This window comes from Saimiri boliviensis, chromosome 5, assembly GCF_048565385.1.
Source record: "Saimiri boliviensis isolate mSaiBol1 chromosome 5, mSaiBol1.pri, whole genome shotgun sequence".
NCBI lineage: Eukaryota > Metazoa > Chordata > Mammalia > Primates > Cebidae > Saimiri > Saimiri boliviensis.
In genome coordinates this window covers 17,317,435-17,341,139 of record NC_133453.1, presented here as the reverse complement: position 1 = coordinate 17,341,139, position 23,705 = coordinate 17,317,435, and the positions used below count along the sequence as shown (strand labels likewise).

At 42.6% G+C, this 23,705-nt stretch overlaps 1 protein-coding gene across 2 annotated transcripts in view; it reads right to left on the bottom strand.

The window, feature by feature from the left end:
• WDFY1 (WD repeat and FYVE domain containing 1) overlaps window positions 1-23,705 on the bottom strand; it is a 70,458-nt gene that overhangs the window by 44,038 nt on the left and 2,715 nt on the right. The window lies entirely within an intron of this gene.

Below are 23,705 nucleotides of genomic sequence, written 5' to 3'. Positions count from 1 at the left end.
TAACTGGAAAAACTGGACAAATATATACATATATGTACACATAGGTATATAGTAGATAACATATATGTATATTCTATACAGATACACATTATATAGCATATCATATATGCACATCATATACATACTATATATAGTCGCATATAGTATGATGATATAAGGTAAGTTATGCAGTACCTAAGAGTCAGGATTTCGAATCATTTTAATAATATGAAAATGTTCATTACATAATGACATAGAAAGAAAACAGAACTGTTAACTATGTTTCTTGGTAAAAACAAATTGTGTGCACTTTGTGGTTGATTGTCTGGGCCAAGAGGAAGGCGGTGGCTGTGAGTGGGAAGAGGCTCATGGAGGAGTGGCATGGGGAGGGGTGCCGTGCACACGGGGAGCACAGCATGGCAATTGTCTTCTGCCCTGGGAGGAAATCAGCCCACACCATGTCTCTGGGGCCCTGTTTCATTAGAACATGCACAGGGTGATGAGGAAATCCTGTGCACATGCAGGAAAATGAGAAACGACCAAAATAGCCAAAGTTTAATATTTGGGTTTATGACCGAAGAAAAACAATGGGAGCACTACGGCTCCCGCTCCCACACTCTCAGGGCCTCTGGGTGCCAGGACTCTCCATCTCCTGCATCCCTAGGACACCTGGGAACTCCGCGGGTGATCACCGTGCTCTGTCTCTATAGTTTACTCATGACCAGCTTATTGTCCCCACTGCCAACTCTATGACAATCATTTTTATATTTCTTATTTCTGAGATGGAGTCTCACTCTGTCACTCAGGCGGGAATGCAGTAGCACAATCTCAGCTCACTGCAACCTCCACCTCCCGGGTTCAGGCGATTCTCCTGCCTCAGCCTCTCAAGTACCTGATATTACAGGCACACACCACCATGCCTGGCTAATTTTTGTATTTTTATTAAAGACAAGGTTTCACCATGTTGGCCAGGCTGGTCTCGAATTCCTGACCTCAAGTGATATGCCTGCCTTGGCCTCCCAAATTGCTGGGATTACAGGTGTGAGCCACCACACCTGGCCTCATTTATTATTTTTTTAAGACGTGGTCTCGCTCTGTGGCCCAGGCCGGAGTGCAGTGGTGCAATCATGGCTCATAGCAGCCTCGACTTCCCAGGCTCAAGCGATCTTCCTACCTCAGCGCCCCAAGGTGCTGGTACTACAGGCATGAGCCACTGCACCTGATCCATTTTTATATTTTTAATGGCAATGTAGATTCTGGCATACAGTAGGTGCTAAATAAATGTTCACACCCTTGGCCGGGCGCAGTGGCTCAAGCCTGTAATCCCAGCACTTTGGGAGGCCAAGGCGGGCGGATCACGAGGTCAAGAGATCGAGACTATCCTGGTCAACATGGTGAAACCCCGTCTCTACTAAAAAATACAAAAAATTAGCTGGGCGTGGTGGCATGTGCCTGTAATCCCAGCTACTCAGGAGGCTGAGGCAGGAGAATTGCCTGAACCCAGGAGGCAGAGGTTGCGGTGAGCCGAGATCGTGCCATTGCACTCCAGCCTGGGCAACAAGAGCGAAACTCCATTTAAAAAAAAAAAAAAAATGTTCACACCCTTAACCCAAAATACATGAAGACTAAATGTTGATACCATATGTTTCCATAGTTTTAAGGTCAAAACAAGTAAAACTGGGTGGTGGGAAGCATAGGTAGGGTGCCCTGGAGGCAGTGTCTTCCTTGACCCTCGAGACCAGGGGGACCGTCACACCCCGACCATAGCACTTCCCAGGAGGTTCATCTGCTCCTTCCCCAATGCAGTGCCAGTTACCACAAGACCTGCAATCCAGACCTATGCAAGGACCTATACAAGTGGGGAGACCATTTGTTTGTGGTAATGAAGGGCATGACAAGGACTTTGTCAGGGACTACCACCTGAGTCCCCGAGTCCTCATTCACACTGGAGAAAACCTGTGCAGCTGGTGGCTATAACCAAAAATTCAACACAAAATAAACTTGAAGAAGCATTTTCAACACAAACATGAAAATGCACAAAAACAACAGGTATATGACTTGAAGGCCGTGAGAAGATCTTTAAGAAGCATCAGCAGCTGGACATCTACCAGGGCCAGCACACAAGTGACCCGCTGCTCAAGTGTGCCCAGGTGGATCAGGAAGCACCCACTGTATATATGTCAAAGCACCTGTCCCTCTGACATATATCGTGCAGCCCTCATGGGCCTGGCCACAGGCTTCTGAAACCTGAAACTCCTGAGAAGGAAATAGTAATGACACGCGCAGTATGCCAGAAAGTATTTACATGGAAAGATGATCTTCAGCAGCACATGAAAGTTCACCCAAGAAAGGGACATGGGTCTTCTCTTGCAGCCCAAGAGAACAGGGTGGAACCTGCACAGCTGTATGTCATCTCCAGAGCCACGGTCTCCTTTCAGGAGGAAAAATGCCCTGTTGTGTGTGAACAGGCTGGCTGTGGGAAACCTTGCAGTAAACAAAGTCTCACCAGGCATGGCTGGTACACGATCTTGACAAGAAAATGGAGCTCAAAGTAAAACCATCTCGTGAAAAATGGGAGTTTGGCCCTTGCCTCAGTGGATAGATCCCTCCTAAAGGGAAAAGGATGGGCAAGGCTTATCTTTGCCTAACATGGAGAGCAGTTGAATCATATGGAAGACAAGGAGCTCTCCACAGTGGCTATCCTCACCCTCAGCCAAACATCACGTGGCTTTGTTTACAGGACTGCAGACCAGTAGGCTTGGTTATCTTCCCTCGGAAGCCTGTTTTTCTCTATTAAAATTACTGATGCAGAAAATGCCGCAACAACAACAACAAAAGTAAAACTGGTCAGAGACCAGAGGCAAAATCAGAATAGCGGTTGCTTCTAGGGAAAGAGGAGGACTGAATGCAATCGGAAGTGGGAAAACTTTTTAGGGGAATGGCAAGACTCTGGGCATTGGTTACCACAGGCATATATATTTGTTAGAACCTGTCCAACTCTACACAAGATCTATATACACTATTACATATGATTAAAAGAAAACTAGTGGTTGATCTTCATTCATCCGAACAAATAAGAGGACCTAGCATCACATTGAGATTAATGCTATTTTGTACGTGAACTGGATAGAAACAAGTCTTCAGGCTAACACAATTGGATCAGTCCTCTAGATCCACCTACCAATTGACAGAAAATACAGAGAACACAGGAACATATTGAGCATCATTCAGCAAAGTCAAGATGACAAGGAACTCCATAGAGAAATGACTCACTTTCTTCTACAAATAATTTGCAAGGGGTAAAAAATAGAAAGGAAGGACAAACTTATGATTAAAGAGATTTTAGAGGTCTATCAAACAATTAAAATGTGTAGACTTATTTAAAACCTAACTCAAACTAAAAGATAGATATTTGAGAATATTTTAAAGATTATTCCCCCCCCACTTTTTTTTTTTTTTTTTTTTTTTTGAGACAGGGTTTTGTCATCCAGGGTGGAGTGCAGTGGTGTGATCACAGCTCACTGCAGCCTCAAACTTCTGGGCTCAAGTGATCCTCCCACCTCAGTTCCCCAAGCAGCTGGGACTACAGGTGTGCACCACCACACCTGGCTGTTGTTCATTCCTTTAGGTGTGTTAATGATGTCTCTGTTTGTTTTTGAAGAAGTGAACAATAATTCCTGTATATGGCGTTTGCCATCCTCATTTGTCACCCTTGGCATGCCTACCACGGTCTGGGTCCCATCTTTCACACAGCAGTCAGCCTGTTCTCACAGGAGTAGTGGAGTCTTGCCTCCCACTCCTCCACCTCCAGTGTGCTGACCCCCAGCTACCTCTCCCAAGGAGCCACCTGCATCCCAGTGCTCCTATGCTCAGAACCCACCATGGTTACCTCAAATCCAGATTCAACTGATGTTAGTGCTTATGACTCTCCAACCCAGAGCCTGCATCCCAGTGAGCTGTCATCCTCATGTTCCCTGAATATGCCTATCTCAGGTTATGCCCTAAGCCTGCCTTCCTCCCTACCCTACTGAGAACTCTTCTCTCCAGACAGTGTTTTCTGGGCAGATCACAGGATAGATGCCATTTTGTCATGAATTCTTCATCTAAAAGAATCAGTGGATGCTTCCAATGATGATCTTTAGACATGAACGACCAGTATGTTATTGAAGTGTGTTGACTATATTCCGTATTACTTAAATCCGAATGTTTATGGATACAGTCTGATAAAGAGGATGAAGCCAAAACCATTGCAATAAACAAGAGGCCAACTTCCTGCTAAGCATTACATTAACTCTGTTCAAGGATTTTTTTCCTCCACCTCCAAACACATGGTGATAAAGGTCAAGGCACCTGGAGATCAAGGCGTCATGCAGCACCATTTCATGCTTACAGGCTTCATTCGTACAATCACAAAGTAAACCTGCCAACTGCCAGTGTGTTAGGGTATTTTTGATCTAAAGAAGAACCGAATGCTGACACATTCTAAAACTCTTCAGATCAATCACAGCATCTTAGGTAACAAATGTGTAGGTGGCTCAAAGGACCTAGTGGCATGTGCTCTTCCAGTGCTCCTGAAAAGAAGGGCACATTTCAGACATCAGAGAACTCTGTTGTGAGGAGAAAATCTTAAAGCTTGTCTCTTCCAACCAAGTATTTAACCTGAAAACGTCTAATGTTAATTTCATACAGCTTTAGAATACTTAAACTAGCCCAAAGTCAAAATCGAAGCTACTTAGACGCCAGTATTTTGAACACAGTATTATTTCCTTTGGAAGATAACATCAGCATATAGTTTACTTGGCACAGATTGGACCCATACTAAAACTCAACTAATAAACTAGGAAATTGTCAACACTTCCACGATCTCTTAGGGTGTTTTGTTTGAAAACAGTCAGTCACATCTCAGCTGAGAGAAGGGCCTCCTTGTCTGGGAATCAGGTTCCAAATGAGGCAACTGTTCTGGATGGTTGGCTCTACCTTTGTCTTCACACCTTCACCTGGATTCCCTTTCCTCTCTTTTCAACCAGGCCCTTCCTCTTCCAAGATTAAATCAAAACAATGTTAAGTTTAACCCTTAACACTCTTGTACCCCAAGAACATATGTATTAAACAGAGATGCTCATGTCTATAAGTAACATAGGAATGTATTTTGTATTATGTCCAGAATATTTAATAAATCGTTAAGATAGTTTTAAGTTGGGTCACTTATTTAAAATTCAACAAATTCCAGACTAAAAAAATTACTATTCAGTAAGTTGAAAGCAACATGATAATATAGTTTAGTAACATTTACAGGAGCAAACTATTTGAAAGTCTAGAATGATATTAATAAACCATCTAATCAGCCGGGCGCGGTGGCTCAAGCCTGTAATCCCAGCACTTTGGGAGGCTGAGGCAGGCAGATCACGAGGTCAAGAGATCGAGACCATCCTGGTCAACATGGTGAAACCCCGTCTCTACGAAAAATACAAAAATTAGCTGGGCATGGTGGCATGTGCCTGTAATCCCAGCTACTCAGGAGGCTGAGGCAGGAGAATTGCCTGAGCCCAGGAGGCGGAGGTTGCGGTGAGCCGAGATCGCGCCATTGCACTCCAGCCTGGGCAACAAGAGCGAAACTCCGTCTCAAAAAATAAATAAATAAATAAATAAATAAATAAATAAATAAACAAACAAACCATCTAATCATTAAAGTATCAAGATCAGATGGTATTATTTTTGTGTAAATCACAGTATTTCTTGTCTAGATGAATGTCTAAATCACTCTCTCTAAGATAAAACGGCTTACATTTTCCTTTAATATTTTGACAACTTTATACCCACAAAACTCATATTTTTCCTGCTGCTTATTCTGCCCATTTTTCTAATGGCTGGATTTTCTTTTTTGAAGAATGTAAGCTGGACTTACATATGTGCAACACCATGCCTGGCTAATTTTTGTATTTTTAGTAGAGCCAGAGTTTTGCCATGTTTGGCCAGGCTGGTCCTGAATTCCTGACCTCAAGTGATCTGCCTGCTTTGGCCTCCCAAAGTGCTGGGGTTACAAGCATGAGCCACTGTTCCCGGCCAATAATATTTTGAAAGGAATCTTTTTCTCTGAGCAGTAGGTCTCAATAATGGGCTTAAAATATTCAGTAAACCATGATGTCAATAGACATGTTGTCATCCAGGCTTTGTTGTTCCATTTATAGAGCACATGGCAAAGTAGATTTAACATAATTCGTAATGGTCCTTGGATTTTTTTGGAATGGTTAATGAGCAACGGATTCAACTTAAAGTTACCAGCTACATTAGCCCCAAGAAGAAAATTAACCTATCTTTTGGAGCTCTGAAGCCAGGCACTGACTTCTCCTCTCTAGCTATGAAAGTCCTAGATGGCATCTTCTTCCAATAGCATTTTGTTTTGTCTACATGGAAAATCTGTTGTTTAATATAGTTGCTTTCACCAATTACTTTAGCTAGATCTTCTGATAACTTGCCACAGCTTCTACATTAGCACTTGATACTTCACTTTGTACTTTTATGTTATGCAGATTGCTTATTTTCTTAAACCATATGCCAATTCTACTAGCCTCAAACTTTTCTTCTGTAGCTTCCTAACCTCTCTCAGCCTTCATAAAATCAAAGAGGATTAAGGCCTTGCTGTGGATGAGGGCTTTGGGTTAAGAGGATGTTACGGTTGGTTTAATCTTCTATTCAGATCACTAAACCTTTCTCCGTATAATCAATAAGGCTGTGTAGCTTTCTTATTCATGCTTTCACTAAATTAGTACTTTTAATTTTCTCTAAGAACTTTTCATTTGCATGCATAACTTGGCTGTTTGATGCAAGAGGCCTAGCTTTCAGCCTATCTCAGCTTTTGATGTGCCTTTGTCACTAAGCTTAATCATTTATAACATTTGATTTAAAATTAGAGACATATGACTCTTCCTTTCACTTGAACACTTAGAGGCTATTGTAGGGTTATTCACTGGCCTAATTTCAATATTGTTGTGTCTCAGGGAATAAGGAGGCCTGGGGCAGGGAGACAGAGAGACAGGGAGACAGGGAGACAGGGAGACAGAGAAACAGAGAGAGAGAGAGAGAGAGAGAGAGAGAGAGAGAGAGAGAGAGAGAGAAAACCAGCCAGTTGATGGAGTAGTCAGATCACACATACTATCATTTATGTTCACCACCTTATATGGGCACAGTTTCTGGACCCCCAAAACAATTACAACGGTAATATCAAAGATCACTGGAAACAGAACACCATAACAAATAAATAATAAAGTTTGGAATATCACAAGAATTACCAAAATGTGACACAGAGAAACAAAATGAGCACAATGTATTGGAAAAAAGGCACAGATAGACTTGCCTGACGCACAGCTGCCATGAACCTTCAATTTGTACAAAATACAGTATCTGAGAAGCACAATAAAACAAGGTATGCTTGTATCAAATCATATGACTAAACTATGCATCCACACTACATCAGGCTGGGCAGGGCAGGTAGTGAGGCTGATGAGGGGCAAGCAAAGGGGAGGAGAAGAGAATCCACCTGCAAGGCAGATAATGTCTTGGGATCCTTGTGAGAACGCCAGAGAAAAGATGTGGAGGCTGAGTACTGGCAGAACAGAAGAGTACCTGCTGACCTCCCAGTGAGCCACAATTAAGCACTTTGCAATGAGCCTTAAGGCACTTAGGGACTTATTTATTTAGTCTGATTTTCAAGAGTGGCTACCTAAAATTCTACATGGAAAAATGTTCCACTCCCTAAGAGTGTGTCCTTTAAACTGCTATCCTCACCAAAAGTAAAAACAGAAGCAATTTCAAATACAGGGGAATGACTTTCTTTTTCTTCAGTAAGGCAGACACCAGAGGCTTCAGCTGTCTATCACTGAAGATGCTCACCCTGGCCTATGCTGGCCTTCAACATGAACTTGAACCTTGGGTCAGTCTTGAGATTCTGGAGCACCATCTGCCACTAATGAGGATATTAGGGGATTGACTCACTGGGGGCAGATGTTAGTTCAGACGTTAGTGTAGAGGGGTGACAGAGCCCCAGCACCAACAAGGAGACATGGACCTGGACACCGGACTAGAGGTGCCTGGGTAGCTGGAGCCCTTGACAGCATGGTTCCCAAAGGAGCAGTGAATAGAAGCCAGGGCCAGCAGAGCTGGCAAAGATGTCAGATGCAGAAGGATAAAGGAGAAGACGCCCCCAAAAGGCATCAAGCTCTTAGGCCTAAAAGTTACAAGGCAATAAACCGTGCCTCTTCATTAACATGTGTCTCTCCTTAACTTTTTTTTTTTTTTTTTTTTTGAGACAGAGTTTCACTCTTTATGCTTAGGCTGGAGTGCAATGATGTGATCTCTGCTCACTGCAACCTCCGACTCCCTAGTTCAAACAATTCTCCTGTATCAGCCTCCCTAGCAGTTGGGATTAGAGGCACCCACCATCATGTCCAGCTAATTTTTGTATTTTTAGTAGATAAGGGGTTTCACCATGTTGCTCAGGCTGGTCTCAAACTCCTGACCTCAGGTGATCCACCCACCTCGACCTCCCAAAGTGCTGGGATTACAGGCACGAGCCACCTCGCCTGGCCTCCTGCTTAACTTTTGTAAGTTCACGATGCTGAACTGCTGTGGCACACACAAGGCTACTTCTGGCATTTTAGACACACATCAAGATTCATGAAAAGCAACTCTGTGATTCCCCACCTCCCTGCACTTCCCTCTACCACCTTCTCAAAAAAAAAAAAAAAACAAATTCATGAAAAGCTTGTGGTCTGTTGAGAATGGGGTGCCACATCCTGATGGCAGGGATGACAGACGCTTCTGTCTTCACTTTACACTTAAAAAAGCAGCGGCAAGGAGAGGCACAAACCGAAAAGCACACAAACCAACAGCAGCGCTGCGTCACACTGACTTCAGTTATTTGCCTGACCAACTTTCATTCTCTCTTATCAGAAGATGGTGAAAATTTGTCTTTCAAAACATTACAAAAGTAAACAAAAAATTAGGTTTAATTTCAAAGCTCACTTGGTTCAAAGAAATACTGACTTTGTGCTTAATAGGAGGGGTGATTCTAACAAAGTCTCTCACAACCTCCAGGTCTAGATTTAGCCAAATCTAGCTACAGCATGTGATATAGTACGTAAGTGTCTGTGGTGAAACAATTTAAAAAGCAGTATGTTTAATTCTTTACTCCTCTCTGTATCCATGCTCCTTACAATCGGCCATTTTGCAGCTCTTTCCATCAAGAGATGGAATATATTCTCTGATCCTTTTTTTTTTTCTTTTGAGACAGAGTTTGGCTCTATCACCCAAGTTGGAGTGCAGTGGCTTGATCTCAGCTCACAGCAACCTCTGCCTCTTGGGTTCAGACAATTCTCTTGCCTTACCCACCTGAGGAGCTGGGATTACAGGCACAAGCCACCACACCAGGCTAATTTTGTGTATTTTTAGTAGAGATGGGGTTTCACCATGTTGACCAGACTTGTCTTGAACTCCTGACCTCATGTGATCCATCCTCCTTGGCTTCCCAGGCTTACAGGCATGAACCACCATACCTGGCCTATTTCTCTGAGTCCTGAATATGGGTTGGCTGGTGATGATGCTATGCCCAAAAGAATGTGGCTGAACGGGGTGCTGTACTGGGTCCAGAGGCCTGGTTCGTTCTCACTCCCTGTCTTGGAAGACTGCCACATCACATGAACCACAGGGGCCAGCCTACCAGAGGACAAATGATGACATGGGAGAGAGCCCAACTGTCCCGGCTGAAGCCCCTCAGCCTGACTGTAGCAAGCTTGCTCCCAGGCATGAGAAAAGAGTCTAGCTGAGCTCAGCAGAGCTGGCCCACAGCTGGCCACAAGCACGAGTGAGCATGGCTGAGGCCAGCAGCACTGCCTAAGTGATCTGTGGGCTCATGAGCAATGACAAATAACTGCTGTTCTGTGATAGTTAGCAATAAAATTTTTTTTAAAGTAAAGAAAGAAAACAGCATTTTTTGAAAAAGAAAGAAAAAAATAAGATAGACAAATATCTGCTGTTTTAAGTCACTGAGCTTTGAGATGGTTTGCAATGTAGCACAAGCTAACTAATACAATGTTTTCTGCTCCAAATAAAGAGTATACCTTTAAGAATACTTAGAAATCTGAGGTTAAAATTTAAAATAAAAAGCATTTGGGATTTACTGAATGCCAAGGATTTCAAAGTAGATAGCACAAATAACTTCATTTCAACTCTTAATTGAAATATAGGATTCCCATTTTGCACAAGTGCTAATTTGAATCCTTAAAAATGGAAGCAGTCACTGGAAGTACAAAGGAATTTCTCTTAAATATCACATAATAATGTTTGTTATCCTGTCTACCACGGATAAAAATTTGGTATGCTTTACCTTTCTATAGTAGATCTATGAAAATTGGAGTTCCAACCACAGTTATGATTAAGAATAAAGTGTTTATTCCAAGGAGATTAGTCTTTGATCTGCTCAAAGACATTCATGATGGTCAGAATAGGTAGAAGAATTCCTTTTTATTTCTTCCACTGTTAAACTCTATCAAAGAGCTAATTAAAAGCAAGGTTAAAATATACTTAAGGGAATCACTAAGTCTCGAAAGCCTCATCTATTTAAGCCACAATACAGTAGGAACAAAGATAGATTCAGGTATAATGTTTCCTCTAAAAAGCACTGGCTCACAAACAAGGAAGCATCTTGCAGGAGTCATTAACATTTTTCTGTTTTTCTTTTTTCTTTTTTGAGACAGAGTCTCGATCTGTTGCCCAGGCTCCAGCCTGGAGGCAGTGGCATGATCTCAGCTCACTGCAGCCTCTGCCTCACAGATTCAAGCAATTCTCCTGCCTCAGCTTCCCAAATAGCTGGGACTACAGGCATGTGCTACCACACCCAGCTAATTTTTGTATTTTTAGTAGAGACAGGCTTTCGCCATGTTGGCCACGTTGGTCTTGAACTCTTGGCCTCAAGTGATCTGCCCATCTTGGCCTCCCAAAGTACTGGGATTACAGGCAGGAGTCACTGTACCTGGCCTAATATTTTTTTCTGGTTTTTTTTTTTTCCCTTGTACCAGAAAATTCACTGGAAATATTTTTAAACCTGTAATTCCATAAGGATATATATTTGGGTTCAATACATATTTTCCAGTATTATTATCAGTATGATTACCTTGAAAATTATGCCCACACCTAGATAAGCAAACTCAACTAGCACATAATTATTTCTATAAAATCACAAGGCCAAGTTCTACCTGGTCTGAAACAGCAACATCTCTAAAACTGAGTATCTTTTTAAAACTTTCTCAAAAAAACACACTAATCACTTCAAAAACAGCTGAATTAAAGCAATTTAACCATCTTTAAATTTTAAACTGATATAAAGAGAGCATTTGATTAATCATTTAAAGAGTATACTTACATTGGGAGGCTGAGGCGGGCGGATCACATGAGGTTGGGAGTTCGAGACCAGCCTGAGAAACATGGTGAAATCCCATCTCTACTAAAAATACAAAATTAGCTGGGTGCAGGAGGCTGAGGCAGGAGAATCACTTGAACCTGAGAGGCAGAGGTTGCAGTGAGCCAAGATTGCACCATTGCACTCCAAACTAGGCAACAAGAGTGAAACTCCATCTCAAAAAAAAAAAAAAAAGTATATTATATGTTACAAATGAAGCCCAACGTCCTTTTTTCTTTTAAATTCTGGGCAAACAGTAATTCTGAGAAAATTTGATTTTCTGGTCATTCTTAGGGATGCTGACACTATTTCATATCTTGGTAAATGTGAACATTTCTGTCAACTATAGCAAAGGACATTTTTTCCTAGTCTGACAGCCCTTTCAGAAGACACAGAGAAAAAAAAAAAAGTGTACTTCTGGTACACTAGATGGTTTCTATAACATTAAGACATTCAAAAAGGAGAAGGAATGACCTGGTCATCAGTGCCATCTGTTTTTATCAAATAAATAGCAATTTCCTTCCAAGGAATCTCCAGAATTCTGCCCTGTTCATTCTTGCTGCAAAAAGAAGTCTTTTTCTTTTGGTGAGAGAGAAAATACTAGATTGTTATTGAATTTATTCTCTAAATTAAAAGGCAGAGAAAACAGCCTCATTTTGTAGAGGAGAATTACATTGCCTGAGAAAAGCAGAAATTTCAATTCCTTCCCACAATCTAGGGGAGGAATTACTGGACAGCTTCAAGGGTCTGTGATCAAGAATTAGACTGCTGATGTCAACACAGGCAGATTTGATCCAGGGAAGAAGCCACTGGGTGTCACCAGCATTTGCACCCCCTTTAAATGAATACCACCTTTCCAGAAGCCAGAGAGTTGAAAACCTGCAGATTTTTTTTTTTTTTTTTTTTTTACTCAAAACCATCCTTGCTGTAATTTTTTCACTGTTAGAACAAAAATAACTTGTTGTGATCCTTGTGCGTCAAGAAGGCTAGGAACCACCTTGACCACCAAAGAGCAGGAGTGATCTAGACAGGCCGGAGTCCATGGAGGGCCCAGGCAACACTTTCTTACATTACAAAACGTCTGGCCGGGCATGGTGGCTCACACCTGTAATTCCACCGCTTTGGGAGGCCAAGGAAGGAGGATCACTTGAGCCTAAGAGTTTGAGACCAGCCTGGCAACACAGCAAGATCCTGTCTCTACAAAAAATAAAAATAAATTAGCCGGGCATAGTGGCACATATCTGTTATACCAGCTACTTGGGAAACTGAAGCTGGAGGCTCACTTCAGCACAGGAGTTCAAGACCAGACTAGGCAATATAGTGAGATCCCCATCTCTACAAAAAATTAAAAGTTAGCCAGGAGTGATGGTGCATGTCTGTGGTCTCAGATACTCAGGAGGCTGAGGTGGGAGGATCATTTGAGCCCAGGAGGTGGAGGCTGCAGTGAGCTCTGATCGTGCCACTACACATCAGTCTGGGAGACAGACTAAGACCTATCTTTAGAAAACAAAAAGCTCAAACTCTCTCCATAGCCTAAGAGTCCTGAAACACAAATTAAAGGAACCACAAAGCAGCGGTCTGCAGTAAGGAACAGTAGTCTTTTTTTTTTTTTTTTCTTTCCAGATAGAATCTCACTGTGTCATCCAGCCTGGAGTGCAGTGGCACAATCTCAGCTCACTGTGACCTCCATTTGGCAGGTTCAAGCAACTCTCCTGCCTCACCCTCCTGAGTAGCTGAGACTACAGGCGCACACCACCTGACCCAGCTAATTTTTGTATTTTTAGTAGAGATGGAGTGTCTCGCTGTGTTGGCCAGGCTGGTCTCAAACTCCTGACCTTAAGTGATTCACCCGACTCGGCCTCCCAAAGTGCTGGGATTATAGGTGTAAGCCACCACGCCCGGCCAGTGGCCTGTTTTTAGATTATGTTCCATGCTTCTTTTTCCCCAACAGATTTGTTGACTGATTCAAACTAACACTTGAGACATTACTACAAGCTCTACACTGCTTCATGTGTTAGAAAAAAATTTTTATTTTTATTTTTATTTTTGGAGACAGAGTCTCACCCTTGTCACCCAGGCTGGAGTGCGATGGCACGATCTCAGCTCACTGCAACCTCCGCCAGGTTCAAGTAATTCTCCTGCCTCAGCCTCCCAGGTAGCTGGGATTACAGGCATCCACCACCATGCCTGGCTAATTTTTGTATTTTTCGTAGAGATGGGGGGGGTTTCACCATGTTGGCCAGGCTGGTCTCGAACTCCTGATCTTAGGTGATCCACTCACCTTGGCCTCCCAAAGTGCTGGGATTACAGGCGTGAGCTACCGCGCCTGACCAGAAAAATTTTCAAGGTCATCATTTAATTAGTAAAGACAAATATGTAAATGAGTAACAATAATATGATGTGGTAATAGCTTTGAGGACAACGAAAGGGTAGATTAATGTTAGGGAGTGGGAAAGGGTAGATCAGTGTTAGGCAGTGGGAAGGGTGTTATACTGGGTTGGGGGATCTGGCAAGGCAAACACTGCCCAAGAAGTCCTAATGGATGAGGGGTTAATCAAGCAAATGAAACTGAGAAGAGGGTTTCAGTGAGGAAGAACAGCACAGCGGTAAGAAGCCTCTTCGGGATACTGCAGGTATCCCAGGAATTCTATACTAGGCTATATTTTCTTTTTCTTTTTTTTGAGATGGAGTTTCACTTTTGTTACCCAGGCTGGAGTGCAATGGCTCAATCTCGGCTCACCGCAACCTCCACCTCCTGGGTTCAAGCACTAGGCTGTATTTTCTACAAACCATAACCTAGAAACCAAAAATGCCTCCCATCAACACTGGTTTCACTCCAAGCACTCTCATCTCCCTATAAGCCTTTGCAACTGGACTCTACTGATGGAAAGTGTCTCAATCAAGTACAAAGAGGAGGAGAAAGAAAGAGAAAAAATTCCAGATAAGCGACTTTTTCCTTAAAATTTCTATGATGGTGGTCTGCTGCAGATTCACCTTGACCCTGAAGGGAAGTGTTCTGAGTGTATTGACAAAGAAAAATAAATGGTTAAAGAGATTGTTTCACAATGAAGTACAAGAAAAATACATCATGAAATGAGTATATATGTGCTCATGATATCTTAACAGTTCTCAGAAAAAAATTGCTAAGCATACTTTGTAGAGAAGAAAGATGAATACCTAAATTCTAGAAACAAATGTCATTAATTACATTACAATCTGCTTCTTAGGAAAGAACTAGCAGATTATGAAAGCTAAACACATTGGGGGAGATGTTTACGGTGCAGAAATGGTTAAGTCTATGTCATTCAACCAGTGGCTACTAATGCAGTACCTGGTGGAGTACAGACTATGTGGGAAGATAAGATGAATAAATATAAAGCAACAGGAACTAATACTGGATTGCAATTAACTAGGCATAGTCAGTAAGATACTGGGAGTCTTGAAGGAAGCTCAGAAAGGACAGAGAATGATGCTAGGAAGAATTATTCCATGTAGGAGGTGAAACTTGGAATGGATCTAGGAGGTGGAACTTGAAGTGGACCTAGGAGGCAAAGGAGGATTTGAATACAGGAGAAAGGGCAAGGGAGGTTCCTGGTGAGTGAGGCAAAGGCCCCCAGGTGGGAAATGTACCGGATGTGAGTGGGGCAGAACACACATTGACTTTACCGGACACAAAAGAATGATAAACGAGAGATAAACAGTGGAAATAAAGTTTAGCAGGGACTAGTTATGGGGTTCCCAGTCCTTTTTTTTTTTTTTTTTTTTTTTTTGAGAGAGAGTGTCTTGCTTTATTGCCCAGGTTGGAGGGCAGTAGCACGATCTAGGCTCACTACAATTCCTGCCTCTTAGTTTCAAGCAATTCTTGGCCCCAGCCTCCCAGGAAGCTGGGATTACAGGCCACCATGCCTGGCTTATTTTTGTATTTTTAGTAGAGATGGGGTTTCACGACGTTGGCCAGATTCGTCTAGAACTGCCGTCCTCAAGCAATCTTCCTGCCTCAGCCTCCCAAAGTTCTGTGATTACAGCCATGAGCCACCCTGCCTGGCCCCCAAAGACCTTTTACAGACATGATTAAGTAAGGAGCTAATGAAAGGTCATGAGCAGGAGAAAAACACAGCAAAAGCCTGGTTGCAGATACGAGATTGGTGGGACAGATCCAAGTACAGTATGCTGGAACTTAGGGGAGCCAGTTAATAGGTTTTGAAAGATGAGGTTTAAAAGATGATGAGGACAAACACTAGGGTAATTATGGGCAGGTGGGCAGAAAAGAGTGCCCACAGCAGGTCGGATGCTGCTGTCCTTAGAAAGGCTTGCTTGCAAGGTTGGCCCTTAGCAGGTGTCTGGGAGCTGGTTTATCCGGAGGGGGCCTGACTACTCCCTAACTCCTACAAATGGCTCACTGTGCTTCATGCCAGTATAAAACATGTGGTTTATGTTGACCACCTACCTTCCTTCTGGGAGTCTGGAATTTTAGAACATGTTAGGCCAAGAGCACCTACAGGACCAGCCTCTAACACTGAATAAAGTCTCTAATGAGCTTCCCTGATAAACAATATTTTACACATGCTGTCTTAATTCAATCTGAATCAAGCATGTCTTATCACTCCACAGGAAGAGGACCTTTGGACGCCTTGTGTCTGGTTTCCTCTGGATTTCACCCCATGTGCTGATTTTGTTTTGCGTCTTTTGGCTATGATAAATCACAGCCACGCGTATGACTAGAATGTGTCAGTCTTTCTAGTGAATCAATGAACCCGATCTTGAGGATCTCAAATATAGCAGGGGAAAGATGTCTAAGGGAAACTAATCACTGACATGACCTGCAAGTAACCAAATATGGAAATAAAGAAAAGCCATGACTCAAAGACAGTTGTAAGCATTTGGGATTATAAATAATTCCTCAAATGGTATTGTCCTATTCAAGCAGGAAAATTTTTTTCACTTTCACACATGCATGTACATATACATACACACATATATACAAAGGAGAAACATATTTAGCCTTTCATAAGATTAAACTAATAAAATGCAAAATAAATGGGAATGAAAATAATAGTAGCAAACACTTGTACAGTGCTTTCTCTGTGCCAGTTTAGTCTTTGATAAGATTAAAGTAATTAAATGGAAAACAAATGGGAATGAAAATAATAACAGCTAACACTTGGATAATGCTTTCTCTGTGCCAGGCACTCTTCCACGTGGTTTAATTCACCTAATCCTCACAAAACCCTGTAAAGCAGAAAACTGTGATACAGTGAAGTTAAATAACTTGTCTAAGATCACAGGGCTGGGATTCAAACAGAGGCATTCTGGCTCCCAAGCCTCTGTTCTTAACTATGTTATAAAAAGAAAATGATGGTAACAATGAAGGCTCACTCTAACAACTCAGGAGTAAATGTGTGGCCACCCAGGCTTCCTTCCTTCTCAAGTCTTCAGTTTATTTTAGAACACAAATTAAAGTGTACTTTTAGGCATTGCATGACGATGAAAATACAGCAGTTAACATCCTGGTTTTCCGTATTAACTAATGAATTCCAGCTATGCCAAGCTTCCTCCCAGGCATAACACTTAAAAATCAAGTTGTTTACTTAAGATTATTTCTATGTGAACAATTAATAAATATACAAATTTTCCCCCAAACCATCTTAATAAACTTAGAAATATCTAAGTGGAAACAAATATATTAAAGTAAATATTTGGTATAATTTTTAAAAAAGGAAAATGCTAAAAAACATCTAAGAGTTGGCTTTCTGTATTCTTTACTCTTTCCCAGCCAAGGTGTATTTTAAATCATATGAGATTTATCTTTGACTTGGGACAAACAAAACTGGTTTCCTGAGAAACCAATCTTGGCCGCCCCTGAAGCAATAGTATAAGCACGTTCATCCACAAATTCTCTTTCTCAAAAATGAAGACAGTAGGCCTATAGCCTTAACTTATTTATAATAGTTTATAAAGCTTTTATATTTTAAAAATTATATCATTCGACCAGGCACGGTGGCTCATGCCTATAATCGCAGCACTTTGGGAGGCTGAAGCAGGTGGATCACAAGGTCAGGAGTTCGAGACCAGCCTGGCCAATATGGTGAAACCCCATCTCTATTAAAACTACAAAAAATTAGAAGGGCGTGGTGGAGGGCACCTGTAATCCCAGCTACTTGGGAGGCTGAGGCAGGAGAATCACTTGAACCCAGGAGGCGGATGTTGCAGTGAGCCAAGGTCGTGCCATTGCACTCCAGCCTGGGTGACACAGCAAGACTCTGTCTTGAAAAAGAAATCATATCATATATAGTGCTTTCTTTGTGCTAGTACATTTTTGGTTCAGTCCATAGCAAAAAAGTCCAAAAAGCAAACATACTGTTCCCTACTGTCTCATCATTTTAGTTCTGTTCTGAAAGTAGAGTCTTACTTTCTGTTTCCCCTACCAGGAAAGTCACCACTGCAGTTCAAATTCTTAAACTTACCACTGAAGTTATCTTGTTTTTGTTTTTGTTTTTTAATACAATTTCTGGATAGAAAGAAGGTCCTAGTCTTTAGCCGGTGCTGGGCATAGTGGCTCATGCCTATAATCCCAACACTTTGGGAGGCTGAGGTGGGCACATTGCTTGAGCCCCGGAGTTTGAGACAAGCCTGGATGACATGGTAAAACTCTGTCTTTACTAAAAATACAAAAATTAGGCCAGGTGTGGTGGCTCACACCTGTAATTCCAGCACTTTGGGAGGCGGAGGCAGGAGGATCACGAGGTCAGGAGATTGAGACCATCCTGGCCAACATGGTGAAGCCCATCTCTACTAAAGATACAAAAATTAGCTGGGTGTGGTAGTATGTGCCTATAATTCCAGCTACTCAGGAGGCTGAGGCAGGACAATCCCTTGAATCCAGGAGGTGGAGGTTGCAGTGAGCCCAGATCACGCCACTGCATTACAGCTTGGCAATAGTGCGAGACGTCGTATAAAAAAAAAAAAAATAGCTGGGCGTGGTGGCACATGCCTGCAATTTCAGCTACCTGGGAGGCTGTGGTAAGAGAATCACTTGAACCCAAGAGGCAGAGGTTGCCGTGAGCCAAGATCACGCCCCTGCACTCCAGCCTGGTAACAGAGCGAGACTTCATCGCAAAAAAAAACAAAAAAATTACAAAAACTAGGTGGGCATGGTGGCACATGCCTATAGTCCCAGCTACTTGGGAGGCTGAGATGGAAGGATCAGCTGTGCCCAAAAGGTTAAGGCTACAGTGAGCCAAGCATCATGCCATTTCACTCCAGCCTTGGCAACAGAGTGAGACCCTGTCTCAAAACAAACAAAAACCAGTAACAACAAAAAGAATGTTAGCCAGGTATGGTGGCATAGGTATGTAGTCCCTGCTACTCAGGACTCTGAGGCAGGAGGATCACTTGAGCCCAGTTCAAATCCAGCCTGGGCAGAAGAGTAAGACCCCGTCTCCTAATAATAATAATAATTCTTTACAAAAATTCTCAGTTCCAAAGTTAAGAAATTTAAAGTAAAGTTAAAAATAGTAAATTAAGTTTAGCGAAAGAATGAAATTTAAATTAAAAAGCTTAAGGTAATTATTACTTCAGCAAAATACAAATGAGTTCATATAAGTAGTAGTACCATTTTCTACTAACCATTCATGACACATTAATCCATAAAGGTTTCTAAGCAAAACCCTGAGCTGACCACCCACCCAAACTACTAATTACCTGTGACTCCCAGGTGCCATGGAATTAAACTTTGATATTCCACATTGGCTTAATACTCTTTAAAGGTCTGACTGTATCTAGCTTTGTCATATGTAGTTTGAGTACAGTGAACTAGGTGGGTGCATGAGAATGACCCCAACCAAATATATCCCAGAAGCTGATAAAAAAAGAGGATAACATGTAAGCAGTATTCTTTTATTTATTTATTTATTTATTTGAGACAGGGTTTTGCTCTGTCACCCAGGTTGGAGTGCAGTGATGCAATCTCAGCTCACCTCAACCTCCCCCTACCGGGCTCAAGTTATCCTCCTGCCTCAGTCTCCCGAGTAGCTGGGATTATAGGTGCGCACTACCATGCCTGGCTAATTTTTGTATTCAGTGTTCTTTCTTGGTGATTGCACATAGGCAGGCACAGTGACAAATAACACTTCTTTCTCATAGAGCTGTGGTTCTAAGTGTGATCCCTGAACTAGCAGCATCAACATCACCTAGGAACTTAGCAGAAATGCCAACTCTCAGGCCTCACCTGATTTTCCAAATCAGAAACTCTGGGTGTGGGGTCCAGCAACCTAGGTTTCTGCAAGACCTCCAGGTGATTCTGATGCACACTCAGGTTAAAGAACAAGTGTTCTAGAGAGGCCAGATAAGTACATGAAGCCTGGACCTGGGTTTCTCAACATCAGCACCATTGACATTTGGGGCCCAATAATCCTTTGGTGTGGGGCATATCAGGATACTGAGATGCATCCCTAGCCTCTTCCTGGATGCCAATAGGACCCTTTTATATTAGTCCGTTTTCACATGGCTAATAAAGACATACTAGAAACTGGGTAATTATAAACAAAAAGAGGTTTAATGGACTCACAGTTCCATGTGACTAGGGAGGCCTCACAATCATGGCAGAAGGCACAACGCATGTATTACATGGCAGCAGACAACAGCAAATGGGAACCAAGTGAAAGGGGTTTCCCCTTATAAAACCATCAGATTCCTGAGATTTATTACCACAAGAACAGCATGGGAGAAACTGCCCCCATGATTCCATTATCTCCCACTGGGTCCCTCCCACAACACATGGGAATTATGGGAGATACAATTCAAAGTAAGCTTTGGATGGGGACACAGCCAAACCATATCACCTCCCCCACTTTATGACAACCAAAAATGTCTCCAGATATCGCTAAACGTCCCAAAGGGCAAAACCACACCTGGTCCAGAACCACTGGCCTAGACTTTACAAAAGTGGGACACTAACTTCAGGAAGACCTTCATTCCTTTCATGTTTCCTCATAAAATGCTTTGTTAGTTCTCACTGCTTTTAGCATTTGTAAAATGAATTCACTTCAGCTGGACCCTACTTTAAATGTAAAAAGCTACTGGCTCATGCCTATAACCCCAGCACTTTGGGAGGCCAAGGTGGGCGGATCCCGAGGTAGGAGTTCAAGACCAGCCTGGCCAAGACAATGGAACCCTGTCTCTACTAAAAAGACAAAAATTAGCCAGGTGTGGTGGCAGGTGCCTATAATCCCAGCTACTCGGGAGGCTGAGGCAGGAGAATCACTTGAACCTGGGAGGCAGAGGTTTGCAGTGAGCCAAGATCACGCCACTGTGCTCCAGACTGGGCGACAGAGCAGGACTCCATCTTAAAAAAAAAAAAAAAAAAAAAAAGCTAGTTTTCTATATGTTAAAGCAAAAGTTGTATAGAGAAGGTAAAAGCCAATTTTTAAAAAAACTCTGAAACTAGTAGAAAGAAGGAAGGTTAATAGAATCATGGCAAAAGGTAGAATCCTAGCATTTTACACTTGTTGCCGGTATACTCAACTATTGATTGATGCTGCCTGGATTCAGTTTCTCCATACATATAGAAAAAACAGGTGCACAGCGGAAAGAACTAGGGCCTCAGAGTTAGATCTGCGTTAAAATATCAGTCCTACCCCTTAATAACTATATGATTCTGTGCAGTTATTTCAACATCTGTACCTCAGTTTTCTGACCTGCCAAACGGCCATTACAACAGGATGCATACACCATACATTCCATAAGACCTGGCACAGTACCTGCAATTGAATGCACTGCTATTTCTATAGTAAAATAGATGAATATTCACACTGCATGCAGTAAATAAAGATTACGAATAGTCTCATTTGTTCATGCCAAATTTTAGCACCAAATGAGTGTTCCGGTCCAATTTATACACACACACGCATACAAACTTCTGATGTTTAGAATGCACTAAATTTTGGAACTGCTGATAAGAGAAAGCGACTGTACCTGCCAATGGGGAGGCAGTGTGAGGACAGGAAACAGTAAAACATAAGGTCCAATTCTGTTCTCGTAGAGAAAAGGGACTTTCAACAGGTTAGCTATTGTTATTTCTAAATTACAAATTCCGATCATGTCATTTGCTTGTTTTGAACTCTTTGATGGTTCTATACTGTGTGCAAAATAAAATCCAAATTCCTAAGAGTGGCATACAGGAAGACTTTTCCAAAACTGGATGCTGATCAGACATGGTGGTTCACACCTGAAATCCCAGCATTTTGAGGGGGCAGGAGGATTACCTCAATCTAGGAGTTCAGGCTCCAGTGAGCTATGATCATACTACTGCACTCCAGCCTGGGTGACTAAAGCAAAACCCTGTCTCTAAAAAAATAAAAATTTTTTTGAGACGGAGTATTGTTCTTGTCGCCCAGTCTGGAGTACAGTGGTGTGATCTTGGCTCACTGCACCTTCTACCTCCTGGGTTCAAGTGATTCTCCTGCCTCAGCTTCCCAAGTAGGTAGGATTACAGGTGCACACCACCATGCCTGGCTAATTCTGTATTTTTAGTAGAGACGAGGTTTCTCCATCTTGGTCAGGCTGGTCTCAAACCCATGACCTCAGGTGATCTGCCGCCTTGGCCTCCCAAAGTGCTGGGATTAGAGGTATGAGCCACCACACCCAGCCGATTTTTGTCTTTTTAGTAGAGATAGGGTTTCAGCATGTTGGCCAGGCTGGTATCGAACTCCTGACCTCAGGTGATCCACCTACCTTGGCCTCCCAAAATGCTGGGATTACAGGCGTGAGCCACTGTACCCAGCCTAAAAAAAAAAATTCTTTTTAATTAAAAAAAAAAAAAAACTGGATACTGGTCCTTCTAGCTCTCAGTCCTCTCTGTTGCAATTGTCACCATACACCTTTTGTTAAGGTCACCTAGAAATAGCTATGGTTCTTTACCTCTTACAATTCCCTCCCATCCTGTCCTTCTTCTTCTGCCTAGGACAAGGGTGCATCTCTCCTTCCTCTCTATATGCCACTCCTCTATCCATGAAGACCAGCTCAATGAACTTCTCTAGGAGGCTGTCCCCAAGCCCTGACCCCAGCCCACAGAGCCTCCTCTTCCTGTGGCTTCTCAGCACTAGATGCTGACTACATAGGGGCCATCTCTTCACTAGACTGTTCAGCCCTTGGAAAAGAGCAACTTAGCTGTCAGCTGTCTCTCTCCCCTATAGGTCTAGCATGGAACTCACACATGTGCTGAGATTGCAGGCATGAGCCACCTAGCCTGGTCAAGGTACTGTGGCTTTTGACCCTTGTTGTATCCTCAGAGCCTGGCACTCAATAAAAAAGCTATTTCTTTTTCTTTTTCTTTTTCTTTTGAGATGGAGTTTTGCTCTCGTTGCCGAGTCTGGAGTGCAATGGTGTGATCTCAGCTCACCGCAACCTCTGCCTCCTGGGCTCAAGTGATTCTCCTGCCTCAGCCTCCCAAATAGCTGGGATTACAAGCATGTGCCATCACGCCCAGCTAATTTTGTATTTTTAGTTGAGACAGGATTTCTCCATGTTGGTCAGGCTGGTCTGGAACTCCCACCCTCAGGTGATCCGCCCACCTCAGCCTCCCAAAGTGCCAGGATTACAGGCATGAGCCACTGTGCCCAGCTGAAAAAGCTATTTCTAAATGAATGAGTAAATGAGTGAAAAGCATGGCACATATTTATGACTGTGAAAACAAACCACCATAGCTAACACCAACAAAAAACCCACGTCCATGTGCTTTCATTAAATCTCATCAAGTGCAGCCCCTACTAAAAAGATTGTTCTCCCTTCAAGGAAGTTGCAAGGGCCTGAACATACAAGAAACCTCAAACATCAACCCCCTCCTGGTCCAGTCATCTACTTGGGCTCTGCAATAACAGTGATGAGCGAGTTAAAATGTGAGCAGATGCAAACTCCCCCAGAACATTTCAGTCCCAGAGCAGCTTAGTAATCACTTTCCAAAAACATTTATCAGCACTGCTCCTGACCAGCAATCTCAAATATTCAGCAATTTACCCAACATGCATGAGTCATGAATAAAATATTTGACTGAATAAAGGCTGCTAACTTCTTTTTCTTGAGATGGAGTTTCACTGCTGTTGCCCAGGCTGGATCCTAGTGGTGCAATCTCTGCGCACTGCAGCCTCTGCCTCCCGGGTTCAAGCAATTCTCCTGCCTCAGCCTTCTGAGTAGCTGAGATTACAGGCATGCACCACCACACCTGGCTAATTTTGTATTTTTAGTAGAAACAGGGTTTCTCCATGTTTGTCAGGCTGGT